This window comes from Callorhinus ursinus, unplaced genomic scaffold (assembly GCF_003265705.2).
Source record: "Callorhinus ursinus isolate GAN/ISIS: 27379988/994484 unplaced genomic scaffold, GSC_fseal_2.0 scaffold35, whole genome shotgun sequence".
NCBI classification, from domain to species: Eukaryota; Metazoa; Chordata; class Mammalia; order Carnivora; family Otariidae; genus Callorhinus; species Callorhinus ursinus.
The window spans coordinates 10,714,088-10,729,556 of record NW_027397097.1 but is presented as its reverse complement, the minus strand read 5'-3'; the positions used below and the strand labels follow the sequence as shown (position 1 = coordinate 10,729,556).

Below are 15,469 nucleotides of genomic sequence, written 5' to 3'. Positions count from 1 at the left end.
TTTTTTTTTTAAAAGGTTTTATTTATTCACTTGAGACACAGAGATACAGAGAGGGAGAGAGAGCATGAGCAGGGAGAGAGGCAGAGGGAGAGGGAGAAGCAGGCTCCCCGCTGAGCCAGGAGCCTGATGTGGGGCTCGATCCCAGGACCCTGGGATCATGACCTGAGCTGAAGGCAGACGCTTAGCCATCTGAGCCACCCAGGCACCCAAATTGCATTTTATTCTTGACCTAAATGAGAAAATTTAGGGGTTTCAAGTTCAAATTTTTATATGTTGTAATATGGGAAAAAATTTCATGAAAATCTAAATGGTTCCAGAAACCATGCCTAAAATTGAGATGATACTGCTTTTCATCAAAAGATTATAGGGCAGTTCACTTTACCACTGAAAAATCTATCATTTTTAAGTGAGAAAGCCAAATAGAAGTGATGACTTTTCAGCTGAATTAATTTTATTTCATACTTTTAATTTTGTCCTTTAGAAGAGAATAAGAGTAAAACATTCACTTTACCTGGAACAATTTATAGCTGCATTTAATTTTGAATAGAGAGCTAAGATGAAGGGATAGATAAAAATTTAATTTTTCAGGGCTCCTGGGTGGCTCAGTTGTTAAGCATCTGCCTTCAGCTCAGGTCATGATCCCAGGGTTCTGGGATCAAGTCCTACGTCGGGCTCCCTGCTCGGCGGGGAGTCTGCTTCTCCCTCTCCCTCTGCTGCTCCCCCTGCTTGTGCTCTCTCTCTGTCAAATAAATAAATAAAATCTTTAACAAAATTATTTTTTTCTGACTTCTATGTTTCCCATTTGGAATCTTTAACAATAGCCTTTCATATTCAGATTTCTTTGACTTTAAGATTATTTTTAGCAGAGATTTATTTACTAAGGATAGAGTAGACTTTGCAACAATAATTTAAAATAACTGAATGCAGGACTACAATCACCTCCAAATATAACATACAAACATTCTCAGAAGGATGTCTTTTGGAAACCTGACAAAAATGCAGTTCTTCAAATAAAACATTTATTGTGGGGTGCTTGGGTGGCTCAGTCTTTAAGCGTCTGCCTTCGGCTCAGGTCATGATCCCGAGGTCCTGGGATCGAGCCCCTGCATCGGGCTCCCTGCTCGGCGGGAAGCCTGCTTCTCCCTCTCCCACTGCCCCTGCTTGTGTTCCCTCTCTCACTGTGTCTCCCTCTCTGTCTGTCAAATAAATAAATAAAATCTTAAAAAAAAATTAAAAAAAGAAAACATTTATTGTTCCTAATCAAAGAAACACAGATTTAAAAATAAGTAATGCAATGTTGGAGACATCCAGAAAAGTGATGCTTAGCATTTAGAAGGATGGGGTGCCAGGCATATAAAGAGAACTGGCAGCTAGAAGAAATGGGTTTGAGTACTTCCACTTGTTGGCTGTGTGACTTGTCTGTATCTCAGTTTTTTATTAGTAAATAAGATTTCATCTGATATGGATTAGACAAGTAATGATTTCTAAAATGTTAATTAGGTCAATATAAATTTAAAAACTGTATGTCTAGAATTTTCCATATCCATGAAATTTCCCCTTTCTTCTTGCTACTTGAGAGCTTCTGCCATATAAAGTTCATGTAGGAATCTTAATAGGTATTAGAACAAGCAGATAATGTGCCTTAGGATGTTTCCTTTTTTCCTGTGCAGTTTTCAAATAAAATGCTTTAAAATTACTTAATTAAGAGTGCTGATATGAAAGCCAAGTATGTGTTTACCAAAATTTCTGTACCATAACACTGTCTTGGCCTGTCTTCAATTTACACTTGAAACTGAGTTAGTCACGAAGAGGCTTCAAGTAGTTTCTTATTAAGTTTGACAAATGTAAAAAAAAAAAAATGAAGTTAGAAGAGATTTGCTTTTTGTCAGTCATGACCTTTTGCTGTCTGATTTAGTCTGAGAGCTTTCCAGCTGGAGTGCCTACTCCACCCTCAAGAGGCCTGTGCGTCTATGTAAAGTCATTTATTTCTGAAATGCACTTGCCTCCTTTCATGTCTGGAGGGGACCATCTTTCCTCTGGCGCCAGTGAGTGTGATTTAATTCTTTTTGTATAGCTCTTTGTTTAAACCTCAGCAGAATATTATAAGGAGCAGTACTGAAGCTCTAACTCAATAGAATATTTTCACAGGCTTCTGCAAAACATTGCGCCTTGGTAGAGTATAATTAGCCTTTTACTCTGAGTTTCTTAGATGTATGTAACAAGTTATAGGTGTTCAATAAATATATGTACTGGCAAACTGATCCTGTATATTTTCTGTCTCTGTTCTTTTTGATGCCTTAGATAATAAATTCCACATAATATTTAGTAGCCTTTCGTTTAGTCAAATAGAACCACATATATACATTGACCACTTATATATTAGTCCAAAAACACTAATTTACTTGAAAATATAGCTTAATTCCAAATATACTTCCATTTAACATTTTTCATTGAGTCCTAACTATGTGATAAGAATTCTGTTAATCATTCAAGGAAAAATGCTATAAAATAAGATATGATTTCAGTGTAAGATGATCATACTCTAGATGAGGTAAGAACTAAGCACACCCAAATAACGATTATGTAATATACACTATATGATAATGTTAATGAGCCTCAACACAAATCATATCTCTTTTGGGGTAGTCAAGAAAAAACTGGAAACAGGAGATGGTGTTAGAGCTGAGTCTGATAAGTTGTCTGTGCTGGACTAAAGTAAGCCTTCACCTTTTAGGTAAGCAACAAGTAAGTGCAAAGGCATCTGGTTGGAAAGTTGACATACTGGGGAACCAGTTGATAAAATTTTCTTGGGCTGAATATATGGTCAAAGCATTTAGGGAAGTAGATTAGATCTGGAAGGTTAAGGTCTATGAATAACCTTCAATTATAAACTAAGCATATTGTGTGTGTGTGTGTGTGTGTGTGTGTGTGTGTGTGTGTGTTGAGGAGGGAAAACATGATAATTCTGTTATTTCTGAAAAAGTTTGTTCTGATTGAGGAAAGCATGGCAGTAAGGAGAGAATTTAGAAAGCAGTGATAATTTTCTAGGTGTGATGCCATAAAAGTCTAACTGGAATTTTTAAAATTAGTAGCAGTAAAAACTGAGATGAAAAAATAAAACAAGGGGCACCTGGGTGGCTCTGTTGGTTAAGCATCTGCCTTTGGCTCTGGTCATGATCCCAGGGTCTTGGGATCGGGTCCCGCATCAGGCTCCAGCCCCACATTAGGCTCCCTGCTCAGTGGGCAGCCTGCTTCTCCCTCTGCCTCTGCCTCTCCCCCTGCTTGTGCTCTCTCACTCTCTCTCTGTCAAATAAATAAATAAAATCTTAAAAAAAAACACATTTTTTTCCTTAAATGACCTAGAGCAGTGGTTTTCAGACCAGTGGCATCAAATACAGAGATACTGAATCTGAAGCTCTGGCAGAAGAGGGGAGGTAGCAGTCTGTATTATAATAACCCTCCATCCCCCCACCCCCGATGATTCTGATGTACTTCTAAGTCTGAGAATTATTGGCTGAAATTTTGTAATGAATTATAAGGATTTTTTTTTCTGTGTCATTCAAATGCTCATTCACCATTCGTTTATTAACATGCTTCATTGACTCTAGGATATTACTGGTTTTAAGATTCAGTGCTACTTTATGTATCATTAAAAATGCTGCCAATTAAGCCAATTCATGCCATCAATTTTAAGATGCAACCCAATTTCAGAAGTGTTAAAAAATAAAAATGTCCATCTTAGAATTTATAAAACATGTTGTGTTGACTGCCATGAAATCATACTGAATAAAAGAGGTGATGTTTCACAGATACATCAAACTATTCCTGTGCTTATTCTCATCAAACTTTGAACCAAAACCTAGATTCATTTCTTTTTGTTTTTAACTCAGACTTCATGTTTCTACTCTTTTCTTTTCAGTAATGGGTTATCTGAATCTAAATTATTGGAATCTGCCTCTATTTTTCCCTCACAAGTAAAAAGGACAGAAATGTTTAGGGCATTAATATTTAGGTATTGGTAATAATTAATTACATTTTACAGAACTGAGAAACATTTTTTGGGAGGAAGGGCAGGTTTCCCTTTCAACTAATATCTTCCACACGCCACCATCAGTGTATTGCTCCAGTTACCGCAGACACAATTGAGAATAAAACATGCTATGCCTGTATTTCAGGAACTCCCACAAAGTCTGTTAGTGATCTTCAGGGTGTTTGGAAATGTTTGGGTCATGTAAAATTTTGCAAGCACATCTGTCTCCTGAACATTCTGCTCTTACAGTCTCCCCAGGGGAGAACAGGGCCATCCTATACCCATATTTTCCTCATAGTTTTCTCCCATTAACTTCTGAGCTTTGCTCTTTTTCTATCTTTCACTTCCCTTTGTCTCTTTTATATTCTGTACAGGTCATTCTCCCAGTCAAGAAACAGTCCATACTTCTGACTTTGCTGTACTACATTTTCCTCAGGCTGAACTTAGTATGGACTGAGAAGTACCCACAGGCTGCAGTACATGCATTTAGGAATAGTTGGTACACAGAAACTGGAGAAAAATTAAAACCAAACTATGGATATAGTCTAAATAGGTAACCAATCCTAAAGGATAGAGAGAACAAGAAACTGTAAACATAAAGCACTGGGATAAAGAGAGAACCAAGTTAGTTGAGAAGTCTGAGGTAGACCTGAGCCAAGGGGCGAGGGGCATAGCTGCTGGTGATGGGGCTGCTACTTCCACTCTGGTCAAGTAAGATACAGAGATGAAGGTTTTATACCCATTTTTACCTGAGAAGGTGACACTGAGCATAAATAAGTGATTTGCCTAAATTCACTAGGTTAGTCAGCAGCTCAGATGAAGCTTCTGGCCAGGACTTTTGCCCCACAGCCTAGCAGCATTACCCCCACATATAACACTAATATGTGAGGTTATGGAATACTTTCCCAACAATTGCTAATTCATCACAGAGATCTGGCAGTTAAAAGATGTTAAAAAATTAAAAGATGTTAATTAAAAACAGAACTACATTGTTTGGTATAGTGTGTATATAAAAATAAGGTAGAGTTACTTATTCTCTGAGAATCACTTTTATCCCATAAAAGATGAGGAAAGTGATTTCTTCACCCCTACTTCTTAGTTTGTCTTATGCAAAAGAAAATCCCCAAAACAAACAGAAAACCAGAAAGCAAAACAACTTATAAAATATAAATGTCATAGAAATGTGAGATATAATAAATATCATTATCATTCAACAGGAATTAGACTAAATGTTTGCTTGGGTTGAGTTACACACATACACACACACACACACACACACACACAAACACACAGTTGCTTCTGGTGGTGACTTTTTTTTTTCTTGGTGACTTAAAGCACGGTCTTCTATATGGATGTTGGTGTGAAGTCCCACATCTGCCATTTATAAACATTCTAAATCTGGTGAGTCAGTTAACCTCTCTAAAGCCCAGTTTTCTCATCTATAAAATAGTAATAGTACTAGTATCTATGCTATAGGAGGTTATTGAGGATTAAATAAGATAAAAAAGAAAAAAATAAGATAATAACATAATTACTATTTAATATGTCATCATTAAAGTCCTTAGGTTTAGTCTAATGCCATGGCTGTTAGAAACCACCCATTTGGTGGAAAACACAACATATAACATTTGGGAACCATCAGCTATACCTTGGCTGGAGTTCTAGGTGTTTGGAAAAATATTATTTTGTTGGGTGCCCGCAACAAATCTGTACATTGGCTATTAATGTCTTTATTTTATGGATGGGCACACCAAAGCACAAAGAGTGTAACTTACTTGTCTAAGGTCAGAAGGCCTATAATTGGAAGAGAAAGGAATGGAACACCAGTCATTATGACTTCAATGCTCTTGCTTTTTTCACAGTATACCCTGACTGAGGGACAGCATGAAGGCGACTAGATTTGTTAGTCAAGGACCTGTTACTATAATTACTTTCCATGGTTTTATTTTTGTATTTGTTTGAGCTTCTTTCATACTAAACTCAACTTAGAAATGTTTCTATAGGAAGAGAAAGCTTGGTGTTAATATTGCTCATACTTACCATGGAAGGAAGCCTTTTCCTGCATAGGAATGGTAATTTTATTTCTGCCCTTAAAATGAGAAATAGGTCAACCTACTTACTTATTGCATTTCTTAAATCATCTTCTGGGATTTTGGCAGTTTAAGACTTAGAGGTCTTTTCTTGACTATCTTCCTCTAAATCTCTTAAGGGATCATAGATATTCTATGCACATCCAATCAAATATTTATTAAAGAATATATAACTGTAAATTTATTGTAACGTTTTTCTTCTAAGGAGTTCAGAACCCTATGGCATTAATTACCTCATTTATCTTCATATACATTCCCAAGGGAAGAGCTTGGTAGTATTATCAGGTCAGATTAAAAATAAATGGGTGAGTATAAGCCAGTTGTTCAGTTAGTCAGTCTGTCATCAGGATTGCCGGGGTTTTTACTCTTTGCAGGTAACTCTGCTGGAAACAGTAGCTATGCTGTGTTCAGGGAAGCAACATGTCAGAACAAGGCTAGTCTGGATGAAAACCTGAAATGGCTCAGGTGTGCCTTAGTTCACACTTCTCTGGTTATATGTGTATTTGCCCAGCTAGTGACGAAACACTAACATAGGTCCTTTTCTCCATTTGAGAAGCCATCAGCCATTGTTCTGTCATACCACCTCATGCTTCAAGGCTCAGATAAGTCATTATTTTATCTGTAAGGCCTTTTATTTTTTTAAAGCCCAGAATGTATTTAATATTATTTATCACAAGGGTTCAACTGGAAAGTTGATTTAAAAAAAAAAAACAGAAAACAAAAATGACAGCACAGCTTAAGATACAGTCCTATATAGAAACAAAGGAAAGGACAGATCATCTGAGGAAAAGCTAAAAAGACAACACAAGGAGAGAGGCTGGACAAGTCAGCATTCTTGGCTAGAGACCTGCTTTGAGTAGGTTTCTTGCAGATACTTTTTAAAGGTTGTATTTTTTGTTTGTTTGTTTGTTTGTTTGTTTTTTCCCCAGAGCTCAGCAGCATGTGTGTTCAAAAGGTTATGAATGTTGGGTTCTCCTAGCAGGCTCTGGATGGATAGCAGGATGGTCCTGATATTTCTACAGAGTGGACCACTTGTCCTCCAGGATGTCCTCCAGACAGATGTCACCCTGGGTGGGCATTTTGGGGTGGTAGCGGGGTGTGAGGAATTGCACCGTGGATGTGTTTTAAGGGTAGCCACTGGGGAACTCCGGGGAGAGCTTATGCCTCAGATCTCCGTATACGGTGCCATCTGCTCTGTGGATGGCCCCCACCCATTTGAAAATGTTGTCTGATTCATGGAATCAGACATGGAAATTCCTTGGTCACCAGACATCCTCAGCTCTGGCTGTAGCCTTGTGCCCTTGGAGTGGGCAGTGCTCTGTCTCCTTTGTGGGTGGTGGCAATGCTGGTGGAGGCTGGGTCGAAATTCTGGGAAGCCATCTGGGAGGGGCTGGCAGGGCCATGAGAACTTGGGGAGCACGACTGCAATGGTAGGGCTGCAGGCCCGCATGTCCACTTGTAAGGCTTTTATTTCTCCTCAGCTGAGTTACTCATGTCTGTGTCTAGACTTGTGACAATTAGATGTAGTGAATATATCCAATACAGTATATTGAATGAATGAATGTATTTTGTGTGCATCTTCTCTAAAAGGCCAAGAGCTTCTGCAGGCCAAGAACTGTGTTTTAGTTCTCTCTGGATCCTCAGCACAGATCACAAAGCCTGGCACAAAATAGACAATTAGAATCAGTTTAGTAAATAACACAGGGAACTAGAATGCATATTTAATATATGAGGATCGGACTACAAACCTATTGTTTCAGATTCTTGTTGCCTCTAGTTGCTATTTAATTACATTCATAAGTGGGTTAATTTTCTGCCTCGAATGGCATCCTTCAGATGTCATTTTTGAGCGTTACTTTCACCTTCTATAAAAAGGGGAGGATGATACTTATTTGTTCTCTACAGGATGCTGTGGGAAACAGAATGAAGTGTATGTACTAGTTTTCTAGGCTGCTATAACAAAGTACCACAGCCTGGGGGCTGAAACAACAGAAATTTATTTCCATATAGTTCTGGAGATTGGAATTCTAAGATCAAGGTGTCAACCGATTTGATTTCTTCTAAAATACCTCTCCTTGGCTTTTAAATGGCCATTCTCTCCATCTGTCTTCCCGTGGTCTTTGCTCTGTGCATGTCTGTGTCCTTATCTCCTCTTCATACAAAGACATGAGTCATACTAGGTTAGAGCCTACCCTTACAACTTCATTTTACCTTAATTACCTCTGTAAAGACTCTTATCTCCAAATACTGTCACATTTTAAAGTACTAGAGGTTAGGACTTCAACATATGAATTTTATGGGTACACAATTTACCCCATAACAGTATGTAAAAGGTCCAATATGATACCTAGCATGTAGCTGTCATTTTACTCATGGAATTATTATTACTATCACTTTTAGTCAAAGATTTCCAATAGATCACAAAATGGCTTTACTTCTTCGTGTTAAATAGCTCCTTTGGTCTCTTCCTCAGCTTGCTTGAAAAGAAAAATAATGTGTAGAGAGGGCACAAGCAATTCTAGCATGAAGTGCAAGGAGAGGGAGGATGATGAAGAATTATCCTGAAGGAAGGAATCCTCTGAGCTCATTTACAGATTTAGCAAAAGCTTGTCATAACTGGAAAAACAGGTGACCGAGACAAAGAAGGTGATACTATAAATGGTGGCAAATATTTTAAGAAGAAAAATGAAAGCACGTGGAGGTCTATTTGGCATTCAGGAGAAGGGACAGTGAGTCGGATGGCAAGCATGAAAGGTATTAGAAAGGAACATTTCCATGAAAAGCTAGCAGTCAAATTTGATGGGAAAAGAGTCATTAGCCACATGTCAACCTTGTGATGAGCTTCAGAGCCATATTTCACGCAGCCGTCTTCCCTTCCGGCCCCGCTGTCCTTCTCTCTTCTCTCCACTCTTCTCTTTTTCCTTTGCTTTCTTCCACAAGAATGAACTGAATCCTTGATACACAGTAGGCATTGTCAGAGTACTGTGGTATATACAAATGTAAATAATATCCTCAGGGCAGTTAATGTACAGATATAAATAGGCAATTCTTATTATTTGTGGTAGTTATATGAAGCCATCACAAACACTGAAGTAGTGAATACTGAACTGTTGTCCCTGGGGGAAATACACACCGCACACACCCGCACGTACCTGCAGGCACATGGCACATAGATTGTCCCCTTAAATCCTAGAAATAACTCAGGCTGGCACATTCTATCTTAACCTTTCAAAAGAGAAAACAAGGTTCAGAAGTCTTAAGTTACTTGCTTGAGGCTATCCTACTAACAGATACCATAGATAATTGGAATTTCAGCCCCATCCATCCTAGAGCTGGAGCTTCATATACTACAGTGCACTTCTCTGTACCATCTCCATTTTTCTGGTCATATATATATACATATATATGACACACACATATACATACACATATACATACATATGTATGTTTTAAATATATATTAAATATTTTTAAATATATATTTTAAATATATACATATTTATAGAGAGAGAAGGGGGAAGAAAGAGATGACCATATATATCCATATATAGGATATACATATTTATATATCTATTTATGTATAATTATATATACATGTATGATAGATATGGTATAATTTTATATCTGTCTATATATCAGATACAAAAAGGACTAAACAGCAATGTAAAGATTGTTGAGCAAAATTAATTACAGCTAAAAGATCTACAAGATTCAGGGGTTTTATTGAAAATACTTATAGTATTCTACACAGAAGAGTGATTATCCATACCTCCATGTGTAAGACCTCTCTCTTTTTAGGTGCCAAGAACAATTCTAGACCTTTAGTAAAAATTACTCCTTATAGTAATCTTTAAAAAGTGACTGTACAATCTTCATTGTAATACTAGAAAACTAGAACTCAGGAAAGTAAACTTGTTAGAGACTACACAGCCAGTAAATAGTAGAGTTGAGATTTGAACCTAGGTCTCTCCAGTAATCCAGACCACCGCACCTCATGATCTCCCATAAACAAATATAGAATATCACTTTCCCAGCGGAGATCTCTTCCTCCTACTCTGACTCAAACATCCTCATCCTAAAATAAAAAGGAATGGCAATCAGAGAAACCAGAATTTGAAGAGGACAAAATGAGTGTTGTTAGGAAGGCAAAAGCAGAGAATGAGTTGCTAGGTGGGCATCTAAGTGCGTCCACTTAGGTATAAAGCTCAAAGGAGAGAGGGTTTACAGGGTTACAGGGAGGGTTTACATTATTTCTCAGAAGAGTGTTTTGAAAGACAAAAGAAATTAAGAAGTCAATTGGTCAATAAAAAAAGACAATGGCTAGCAGGCAAGAAAGCAGGGAGTGAGACAGTCCTCCTGGAAGCTGAGCTCTAGGGCCATGGATGTGGGAGAATATGTACAACTGGCTGTTCTTGGCTCAGTAGGACTCTGGGAGTGAGGTGACACCAAGAGAAATGTGGTCAGTATGGAGAAAGCAAGTGGATAGAAATGGGTTTTGAATGTTAGGATACTAAGTTTGGATATTTTCTCAAGGCAATGTTACATTATTTAAATTTTAAAGTAAGAAAACTAACTTCCAACAGCCAGAGTTTAAATATTTCACCTGAGGAATTCTTATTAAGAAGTTTGGGAGGGACACCTGGGTGGCTCAGTAGTTAAGCGTCTGCCTTCGGCTCAGGTCATGATCCCAGGGTCCTGGGATCGAGCCCCGCATCAGGCTTCTGGATCAGCGGGGAGTCTGCTTCTCCCTCTGCCTGCCACTCCCCCTGCTTGTGCTCTCTCTTTCTCTCTCTCTGACAAAAAACAACATAAAAAAGAAGTTTGGGAAAATAAGATAAAAACAGAGAGGGAGGCAAACCATAAGAGACTCTTAACTATAGCAAACAAACTGAGGGTTGCTGAAGGGGTTGTGGGTGAGGGGATGGGGTAACTGGGTGATGGGCATTAAGGAGGGCATTTGATATAATGAGCACTGGGTGTTATATTCAACTGATGAATCACTGAACTCTAGCCCTGAAACTAATAGTACACTGTTTAACTAAATTGAATTTAAATAAAAATTTAAAAAGTATGTGAGGCAGTGCTGTGTAGATCCCAGAACTCTGACTCTAGATCTCAAATTCTATTATAGAAAATATTCAATAATTATAATAACAGATTCATACTTTAACAAAGAAAAAAGAAAGATTTATATTCTATCTCAGTGTTAACCAAAAAAATTCCAAGTATTTACCAGGATCTGTTGCCTGGAAATTATGTCTGTCATTTCCATAATTGCTTTGCAATGCCATTAATAGGGAAGAAATTAATAAAATAAAATAACATAGAGTATAACAAAAGCTTCAATTTTCATAAAGTTGGGATTGAAACATTTTTTAACCTGAAAATGTAATGTTAGTTCTCCTGGCACTATCTCTGCATTGTCATTACTGTGTTGTCTTATTTTGTTTTCATTTTCCCATTTTCTCAGTCATGGTGAAATTCTTTTAACAATACTTGATAAGAAAAGACATTCGCAGTCCTGGGCGCCTGGGTGGCTCAGTTGGTTAAGCGACTGCCTTCGGCTCAGGTCATGATCCTGGAGTCCCGGGATCGAGTCCCACATTGGGCTCCCTGCTCAGCAGGGAGTCTGCTTCTCCCTCTGACCCTCTTCCCTCTCGTGCTCTCTATCTCTCATTCTCTCTCTCTCAGGTGAATAAATAAAATCTTTAAAAAAAAAAAAAGACATTCGCAGTCCTTAAAGTTTACACATGCAAAAGCCAAGACAAATGAACCTCAGGGACACATGGGCTACAATACACATGTATTGCACTGAGTAGGGAAAGTTGTTGTTTTTTTTTAAGATTTTATTTGTCAGAAAGAAAGCGCGAGCACACACACACACAAGCAGGGGGAATGGCAGGAAGAGGGAGAAGCAGACTCCCGGCTGAGCAGGGAGCCGATGTGGGACTGAATCCCTGGGATCATGACCTGAGCCCAAGGCAGACGCTTAACGATTGAGCCACGCAGGTGTCCCTGAGTAGGGAAAGTTTTAATATGCCAAAAATGTCATATCTGAAGTTAGGACAAAGAAAGTCCTACACTCTCTGTAGGACTCTCTGTTGCAATCTCACCTGGATCATTCATCTGTATATTATCACCCCATAACGTTTACAGCTCTGTGCTGAGCTGAGGGTGATCAACTGGCTAACACTCCTAGAATCACAGCTGCTTGCTTGAACGGGAATTCTCTCTGGTATAAATATTAGTTAGAAATGACTGTAAATAAATCAAGGGGAATTAACAAACACTATTTCATCCAGAAATGTGTCCATTGCTTTATTGCTTTCATTATTTAAATGGTGACCTTTTGGCAGAATATTGTTTAATAAATAAGTCAGTATTTTGAGGACACAGAGGGCTCACTGGTACATAGTGGATGCAAGCCAGGCTTTCTATCAAGTAACTGAAGAGTTAGGCCCAAATTTCCTTGTATTTATATTTATATTTATACTTATGCTTATATTTATATGTGTATATACATATATATATATATATGCTTTATATTGTTAAAAACAGCATGGATGTTAAGAAAAATGACTGCATTTGAATTTTGACTTGCTGTTTGTGTGACGTTTGACCTCAAATCTCCAAGCCAGTTTCCTCAACTGTGAAAGGGAAGCACCAGTGCCTACTTTAAACTATAAAGATTGTATGGGAATATATATCACTTTTTAATTTAATTTATTTTTTTTAATTTATTTATTTGACAGAGAGAAAGAGAGAGCACAAGCATGGGGAGTGACAGGAAGAGGGAGAAGCAGGCTCCCTACCAAGCAAGGAGTCTGGCTTGATCCCAGCCAGGCTGGGATCATGACCTGAGCTGAAGGCAGACCCTTAAGCACTGAGCCACCCAGGCACCCTGGGAATATGTATCACTTTAAACTTATTGCTAGTTGTACTTGTTTTTCAATTACCCTAGTAACAACAAAAATATGTTATTGTCACAAAATGCAACATTTTATATAGTCAAATTTAAGATATCTAATTCCCAGATTTAGAAACACACACTTGAAGTATACTACACCCACAAAATTCAACATGCTTGAGTTTTAGATCAGAAGTAAACATATGTGCACTAGATTTTTTTAAATTAATAGACTTATTTTTATGGGGTGCCTGGGTGGCTCAGTCGTTAAGCATCAGCCTTCAGCTCAGGTCATGATCCCAGGGTCCTGAGATCGAGCCCCACATCAGGCTCCCTGCTCCACGGGAAGCCTGCTTCTCCCTCTCCCACTCCCCCCTGCTTGTGTTCCCTCTCTCGCTGTGTCTCTCCCTGTTAAATAAATAAATCTTTTTTTTTTTTTTAAATAGACTTATTTTTAGAGTAGTTCTGGGTTTATAGAAAATTGAGCAGGTCCTCACGATTTTCTCTATTATTAAAATTTCACATAGGGGTAGTACATTTGTTATGATTGATGAACCAATATTGATACACTGTTATTAACTAAAATCAATAGTTGATACTACGGGTTCTGTCTTAGTAGGGTGGAAAGGTAGACTCTGGCTCTTATGGGTCACTGAAAGTCAGGGTGAACCTGAGTTTGCATGTAACTCCCTGACTTACCCAACTGCCAGACCAAATGGTGCCAAGGGATATGATGCAAACTCAAACTCTCAGATGACTATTTCATTTCATAATTCATTTAATTAATACTGACCCAGTGCTTACTACATGCCTGGCACCCTGCTTGGCATGGAAGAGATAGGAACTGAAGAGCAATTGGTTAATTACCTATATGAGATCAAGCAACTTTGGTTGAACACACAAATAAACAGAGTATTACAAAGTCTTTAAAACAATGGCAAAGCTAGGAGGTGCCTAGGATATTAGGAGCCCACAAAAGTGGGGCAACTGTGTGCTGCTGGGAGAAAGGAGGAATCATTTTCTTCCTCTTCTTCATCCTCTTCTCTATTTCTTCCCTTCCCCCTTGTCTTCCCCTCCCCCCTGCTGCTCCTTCCTCTCTCCTTTCTCCTCCTCCTCTTCCTCCTTCTTCTTCTCTTGTACTCTGTAGGTCTTCTTGAGTTCCAGTGATGTAATTTTGAAGCCTCAATAGCCTTTGATGCTTCCCTAGAATTGTGTAGTAAACACAATTCTTTTTATGATTTGCTCGCTGCCTAAATCCCATTCCTTTTCCTGAACCCTACTTGCCTTGCAGGTTCAGTTGCCAGTTTCTGAATGGTTTTCCTCTCTCTACCCAAAGTAAAACCTCTTTTGAGGACAACCATGTGCCCCACACATTGTTATCTCTAGTGCCTAGCCAAGGGCTTTGTCCTTAGCAAGTGCTCAATAAATACATAGGGATGAACATAGCATGTTATGTTAAAATATGTTACTGAATTTGTAACTATGTCCACACGAGTTAACTGAATTAAGTAATTTTGCTTAATTCCAAGCAGGATAGTATTTGAAATAAAGTAGAACCCTATTATCATCATAAAGAATCGGCAAAACTCATCCATTTAAGCTTTTTGGAAGCAGAGGAAGATGATAGTTTTATTTTACAGAAGGGAAAAGAGTCTATATGAGCATATACACTGCATTCTGATAATATTCCCTGAAATATAATGCCTACATCAGGTAAAAGCTTACTGTCCAATGATCCTACCTAATAATAGGAAAACGACTGTTTGGGGCAATAAGAGAGAACTAGGCTCTAGTCCTTAGGTCACCATCAGACAGTTGTGTAATCATAAGCATGTTGCCTAACATCTGGATGTGAGTTCTCTCCTCAATACTACTAAGGATTCATAGACGCCTGGATGACTCAGTCAGTTAAGTGTCTGCCTTTAGCTCGGGTCATGATCTTAGGGTCCTGGGATGGAGTCCAACATTGGGCTCCCTGCTCAGCGGGAATCTGCTTCTTCCTCTCCCTCTGCCCCTCTGCCCACCCCTACTTGTGCTCTCTCTCTCTCAAATAAATAATAATAACAAATACTACTAAGGATTCATTTAATGTTCTCTACAGTTATTTTCTACTTTAATGGAAAAAATCATGATTAGAATATTGTCTTCCTAAAAGCTTTCCGATGTATCTAAATTAACTAAGACAAAGAAAATTAGTTTCTTTAGATTCTTGAAAATTGAATCAATTATTCAATTAATACTTTATATTGTTGAACCATTGTATACATTTTAAGAGAGAATATTCTGAGAACTTTAAAGCATTTACTGCCCTAACCTAATGTTAGGGAATATTTGGTCTCCCTCTTGTACCTGGGGCTGAGCTTGCACTTTGAAATAGCATAAGCATAGGATATACAAAGAGATATCTTCCTATTGCCCATGGTCATCCTGCTATGAGAGTGA

General features: G+C 38.2%; 1 long non-coding RNA gene and 1 pseudogene across 1 annotated transcript in view; one reads left to right on the top strand and one right to left on the bottom strand.

Annotated features, from left to right (window-relative positions):
- The window catches only part of LOC141370452 (uncharacterized), a 1,695,799-nt gene that overhangs the window by 68,595 nt on the left and 1,611,735 nt on the right, over positions 1-15,469 (top strand). The window lies entirely within an intron of this gene.
- On the bottom strand, positions 6,947-7,541 carry LOC112840749 (ubiquitin-conjugating enzyme E2 C pseudogene; annotated as a pseudogene).